The 6949-nt window shown below is 30.2% G+C and overlaps 1 long non-coding RNA gene across 1 annotated transcript; it reads left to right on the top strand.

Moving 5' to 3' along the window:
* Window positions 1-2653: 2653 nt before the first annotated feature.
* Window positions 2654-6679, top strand: LOC142241481 (uncharacterized). Its single transcript, XR_012723651.1, has 3 exons — window positions 2654-2768; window positions 6298-6430; window positions 6509-6679. It is a non-coding gene; the product is annotated as an uncharacterized LOC142241481 (long non-coding RNA).
* Window positions 6680-6949: the final 270 nt, after the last annotated feature.

Below are 6949 nucleotides of genomic sequence, written 5' to 3'. Positions count from 1 at the left end.
ACAGCGAGAGAATCAAACGAGAGCAATTTGTGTGAAACTGTTTGTATGTTGTTTCGGATAACTGTTTTATGTGTTCATTTGTTTTGGCTATGCGCTTGGCATGTTAATAAGGCTTCGCCAAAAATTTGATATGTTTAAGTCTAAATATTATTTAATTTGAATATTAAATTGCGTATACGGAGTAAAGAGAATAGACATTCGGAATCAAGAGAATATACATTTAAAAAACAGCACGTGTTTCTGCCTTGAGAGCAGCAATTTAAGTATGTGTGGACATGTTTTGTTTGTTTACCATTTTTGTTTATCATTTTGCCGTTATGGGCAATTTTTTTTTCTTGGTTCGTCAAAAGAAATCAGAACGTACGACGAGTAAATCAAAATATTTAGGAAGAAAGTATATTAAAAAACAGTGGAAAATATATAAAAATTACAAAGAGATCTTCAGAAAAAATATGCTTAGTTACTCTTTATTAATAAGTAGTCCACACTGTTAGAAAAATATGTTTTTCATATGTTCCGATATAAACAAAATGTGTTTGGGCACAATTTTTAAACACAATATATTTAAGTGCAAACATGTAATGTTCCTAAACTAACACTAAATGTTTGGGACACATATGTTAATATGTTAGAATATATTATGTTAATATGTTAGAATATATGTTAGTTAATATGTTAGAATATATTATGTTTGGGGCATGAATGTTTTATAAAAATAATGTGTGTGAATGTAAACATATATAAATTTACAAATTTCGAGTAAACATATATATGTCGTGATATTTTATTCAGAGAGAGAGAGAGAGAAAGTATAGAGAAAGAAATAGAGAAGGAAACCGGGAGGGTTGACGAAAGATATCAACATAACACAGCGAGAGAATGAAACGAGAGCAATTTCTGTGAAACCGCTTGTATTTTGTTTCGGAAAACTGTTTTATGATAAAGCCAAAAATTTGACATGCTTAAGTCAAAATATTATTTAATTTCAATAATAGAATGAGTATTCGGAGTAAAGAGAATAGACATTCGGAACCAAGAGAATATACATTTGAAAAAAAAAACAGTTTTCGCCTTGAGAGCAGCATTTTATGTATGTGTGGACATGTGTTTTGTTTATCATTTTGCAATTATGGGCACAATTTTTACTTGGTTCGTTAAAAGAAATCGGAAAGTACACGTATGTTTCTGTTAAATAATGTTATGTTTGCATGGGCTCGTGGGCGCTGCAAACTATGCTATATAAATGTAACTTATAACGATAATTATCTACTGGTGACTATAACAGCTACGTAGCCCAGTGGTAGTGTGTTGGCTTACAAATTGCATGGTTCCCGGTTCGATTCTCCGTCCAGGCGATAGGTAAAATTTAAAAATATTATAAAATTGAATAATTTCGTCAACATTATTTGTATTACAGAAAAAGGTGCCAAGAACTAAAAAGCATATAATATTTTTGGGCTCAAAATGCTTCCAAACATATAATATGTTCACATAATACAAACATAGTAATGTTTCGGCAATATCCAATAATATATGTGCTTCCTGCAAAATATGTTTGGAACATATGTTAGAGAAGCGATTTTTTTGAGGGTGCACGAATCTCTAAAATAACATAGCTTTCTTGGCAAATTGTATAATAACTTGGTGGGGAATGATCCAAAGCAATAATTGAAAAAGTGTATTTTCATTAAAATGAATTATTAAAGAAAATAATAATTCAAGCACTGTTCTTTTCTGACTATAAATCTTTAATAACACACATTTCGAAGTTTCATTGTAAAAATGTAATATAGTAATATATAAATATAAATACATAAATTAAAAAAATGGTGTTAGGTCGTAGCAGGGACTGAACCCATGACCCTTTGCATGCAAGGCGGACATGCTAACCATTGCTCCACGTGGCCAACAAATATATGTTTCTGTTGACTAATGTTTTGTTTGCATCGGCTCGTGGGCGCTGTAAACTATGCTATATAAATGTAACTTATAACGATAATTGATAGCTACGTAGCCCAGTGGATAGTGTGTTGGCTTACAAACTATATGGTCCTCGGTTCGATTCTCCGTCCAGGCGAAAGGTAAAATTTAACAAATTTATAAAATTGAATAATTTCTTCAGCATTGTTTGTATTACAGAAAAAAGGTCCTAAGAACAAAACTAAAAAAAATCTTGTGAAAATGAGAAGGCTGTGAGGGAATATGCAATTAGGCAGAAATATTTTGTTTTGAGAACAATCTTCTTTGGGAGAAAATTATTCCAAGCATATTATATTTTTGGGCTCAAATTGATTCTAAACATATAATATGTTCACATAAAACAAACACAAAACAAACATTGCGGCAATATACAATAATATATATGTACACAGAAGCAGAATAAAAATCAATTACTGGCATAATTGAATCAAAAAATTATATTATGTACGATTTTTATTAAGTCAAATACAAAAATAATTGGTTGAATGGAAAACTGGAAAAAATATCCGAATTCCCCGATAATTGAATTTACAACACATCAAGTACTATGTTCAATTGTACCAAGTGTAAAAGTTATTGATTTAATTATAATGCGTAATTGCCAGACAAAACTGATTATGACGTTGCTAAGTAACGAAAAATAAATAAATACAAACAATAAAATATAATTTATTGTTATTATTAGGAAACTTTCTAAGTACATGGTCGCGCAAATAAAAAATGCTATCGGTATCGCGATTCCAAATGTTTAAATATTAATAACGCATCATATTTTATTTTTATCGTAGGTAAGTATGTTATATACTTTTATCTAAATCCGAGTTTTTTTTGACAAGCGAACTTTTGTGGAAACTACTCTGAAAGAATTCTCTTCCTAAAAATTAACAGTTTCGTTGTGAGTGTATCGTGTGCAAGGCCGTATTCAGGGGGGGGGGGGGGGGATGAGGGGGATCAAACCCCCCCCCCCCCGAAATGAATGAATATTTTTATATAAATAAATATATATTTTTAGCTGCATAGAAAAATCTTATCGAAGATGTTGAAGAAAAGCGGGAGGTTTTATTTTGAAAAACGCTTACATATAAAACTTGCACAAATCATAGAATACTAGTTGAAAAGCCCGTCAAACGACGGTCGAAAAAAACAATTTGTTTTTGTTCTCGCACCACAAATTTCATTTTTGCAAAATGTCTTTCTGCTTTTTATTTGTGTTTGTTGTTCTTTTTGTGAACAAGACTCGCTTTGTTTGGCCATAGCAACAACAACGAAACAGCCAAACACACATGTGTAAATGAAATGGCGCAAAACCTGCGAAAAGAACCTGCCTAATTCAGCGATGGAAGCACTTGGAGAGTGCAATAAAGTGATATTTCCAAACGTGCATATTCTTTTAAAAATGTTGGTCACTTTGCCAGTTACTCAGGGATGGAAAATACAATTTTTAAGAAAGTACAAAAAAGGTATTTTTTTAACAGAAATGTACTTTTTACTAAATTTCAACAAAATTTTCACTGGAACATTATTGTCAAGAGACTAAATTTTAAAGAAAATAAAATTTTGACAAAATTTTCTATATAAATAAAATTTTGCAAAAATTTTCTATAGAAATAAAATTTTGCAAAAAAAAAATGTTGCAAAATTTTTTCTATAGAAATAAAATTTTGCAAAAATTTCCTATAGAAATAACATTTTTACAAAATTTTCACTTGAAATAAAATTTTGCAAAAATTCTATATAGAAATAAAAATCGATAATATAGAATCGCATTCTTTTTTCGACTAAAACATTCTTGAAGTTCAATAAAATCCTGTTTTTGACTATGTCTTTTACAAAATCAAGATTTTCTTCCCACATGAACATATCTGTTTTGCCATATTTGTAAAAGACTATTAGCAAATAAGGTTGATAAAGACTTCCTCAAAATATTAAAATATTTTGTCAAAGCTATTGTACCATAAATCTGATATCGACTCAAAAATGTCTACACAAAAGGTACTAAATCATTCAAAAATGTCTACACAAAAGGTACTAAATCCCACTAAGCATTGAAATTTTAGCTTTTGGATCGGATATCATTTGATAAAATATGAAAAAAATTAAATCTTTTCATTACTTGTTCGTCGTTAAATTCAACGCTTCTGCGCAGATTTTGCACCGCAGTGGAAACTCGTAAATAGGTTTTCAAATTCTGGGGGGTGGGGGTCTAAAATTTTTCTGCTGGGTCTAAGTCCCCACCCCACAGTCGTTCCTACGCCTATGGCTTAGATCTTAAGCTAGATACACTAAAAAAAATTTATTTGGATCCAAAGATTTTGAACTTCCCTTAAAATAAAGACATTTTTAGTGACCTATCTGGCTTTACATCTACGATCAATAAAATTAAAATTAGGATAAATATTTTATTTATCAAATTTTCATTCTCTTCGAGGTATACACGTACAAACAGATGCCAATTTAATAATAAAAATTATACCGGATACTTCGAAGTAAAAAAATATGATTTTAATTAAAAGAAAAAAAACTTTCAACCAAAGATTCAAAAGATAAGGACGATTTCTTTAAATCAAAAAAGTTTTTCTTTACTTTAAGGAAGTTTTGCCTTGGCTCAAATTTCCAAAATTTTTATTTTAATTAAAATTTCATTACATTAAAGAAATTAGTCCTTAATATTGTGGAAATTTCGTTAATATTTTAAAATTTAGGTTGCGTGATCTTTAATATCACGTACATATATTTTTCAGTGTAGCTCCGTAAAAACATGCCTTATTTTAAAGAAGCCTTATATTTGGCTCGGAATCAAAAACAAAATCATTGAAGGAATATCCATCTTCATATCCAAGTCAACTTTTCTTAATCCCAAGATTCAATATTAATTTAAATCTTATTTTTTATTTTTTCTAAATCTGAATATCAATACTTTCTGGGGTGAAAAAGTATTGAAAAAAGTACTATAGTACTGCATTTTCCATCCCTGCAGTTACTGCGTACTCATCCAAACGTTCATTTTCAACAATGATGAGATTAAAGACGTATCTTAGACGTATCTGAAAAAAATATTGTCGTGAGGTCAAAGATTTCATGTCTTTAAAATACGAATACAAATTTAGCTTAGCATAGAAGACGCATTTCTCTAAAATAAAGTTATTTTCCTTGCCCACAAGTCGATAAACTTTTCAATGAAGTCGTATTGTCCTTATAATTAAGTGATTTGACTTAAAATGGGTATCTTAACATGAAAGAAAAAATTTATAGGCTAAGGTCAACTTGACTTTAATAATTCAGAAAAATTCTTTAAATTTAATGAAATTGTCTTTAAATTTGTTGACTTTTTGCATCTTGACTACAAAGCAAAAAATTGTTCAAATATAGGACATGTTTTTCAAAACTTTATTTTAAAGAAGTTTTTTACTTCAAAAATAACATAATTTCTACTGGAAGTCGAGTCCTAATTTGGAAAATAAAGTTGCCGTTAACTCGTTTTTAAAGGACTTTGATAGCATATGAAGAAAAAAAAGCTGAGAAAGCGAAAAATTAAAATTTGCTTCCTAGAAGCAAGTACACAAAACCTAAATTTAAAAGAGAATTGTGTCTTAAAAGTATCCTTACTTGTATTCTCCGCTTCTTTGGCTCGGAATCAATACCAAATTTTTTAAAGTAAAGACAAAATCTTTGGAACCGAGTATGCTTTTTTTTCAGTGTAGAAATTCGACTAGCGAGAGTATACTCAATGGATTGGCATTAATGTCGGTTCATCGCCGAATAAATGTGCTGACTGAAGAAGTCATTGATTTATTTGCTGCCGAAAAAGCCCGTCGGCTCAATTTAATATTATAAAAATATTGTATACATACCTATGCATAAATAAAATTTTCTACACATGAGATTATATGAATATTTTTTTTTTAAGTTGAACCCCCCCCGAATTAAAATCCTGGCTACGGCCTTGATCGTGTGTGAAGAACTCTCTCTCTCTCTCAAGCACATTCACGAAATACTCATGTATGTTTTCGCAAATACGATTAAAGATTCACAATAATTTTTCGTGACTTCGACTATTAATCGGGATCACGACGAATCACGAATGTTTCACAGCATGAACTTTTTAGAATGGAAAGTTAATATAATATATTTAGTATGTATTTCGTATATTAGTAAAAAGTTGTTCGTAAAATTTACAAAATTCGTTGAAAACTTTAATAAAATTAGTAAATGAATTCTTTCGTTGTATAAACTTACACACAACCTGAATTGGGCCATTCAAAAACTTGCGAAAATGCTGTGATATATTCACTCTTTATATTTTGTTTTTACATTTAGGATGTGTACGCGTCAAACTGGTCTATGAATGGATAAAAGGCGACTGTCAAAACTATGTGGCCTAGAGGAAAATGTGTTTAGTTTGAAAACGGGAAGTTCGTGCTTCAATTCTTCCAGAATTCTTCAACAGAAGGTAAAATTATATAAATTTTTTTAAAATCTTTTTAAAATTTTGAAATGAATAGAGGCTTCTACATTGATTGCATTACAGAAGAGCAAGACGACGAATCACATAGAAATGAGATTTGGGAAGCCCAATTCCAACAGGTGGTACAGATAATTCAAAAACTGTTTATTCTTTGTGAGCGAGCCTGTTAAGGAATATTCTCTATTTTTTTCCAAACATGTACTCTGCCATATTTTCAGTTATATATATTTTTAACATTTTTTACAATAAAAAGCATAAAACCTCTTTTCAGAGTGTATTTTTATAATTTTCTTAAATCAATGTAGATTATAACATCCCAGCAAAAAAAGTGTCGCCAAAAAAGTAATGAAAATGTTCTTTTTGGATCCGGAAGTGGTGCAAAATTGACGCAGAAGCGATGAATTTAACATGGGCTTGTCATAGGACGGAAGTCCTCCATTTCAACAGCCGTTGCACTGAATTTGCATCACTTCTTTGAGTGTGATCCAAATTCAATGTTTTGGA

The sequence above is a fragment of the Haematobia irritans genome, chromosome 1, assembly GCF_050003625.1.
Source record: "Haematobia irritans isolate KBUSLIRL chromosome 1, ASM5000362v1, whole genome shotgun sequence".
NCBI lineage: Eukaryota > Metazoa > Arthropoda > Insecta > Diptera > Muscidae > Haematobia > Haematobia irritans.
Note: the sequence above shows the minus strand (reverse complement) of the source record. Positions and strands in the feature narration are given on the sequence as shown.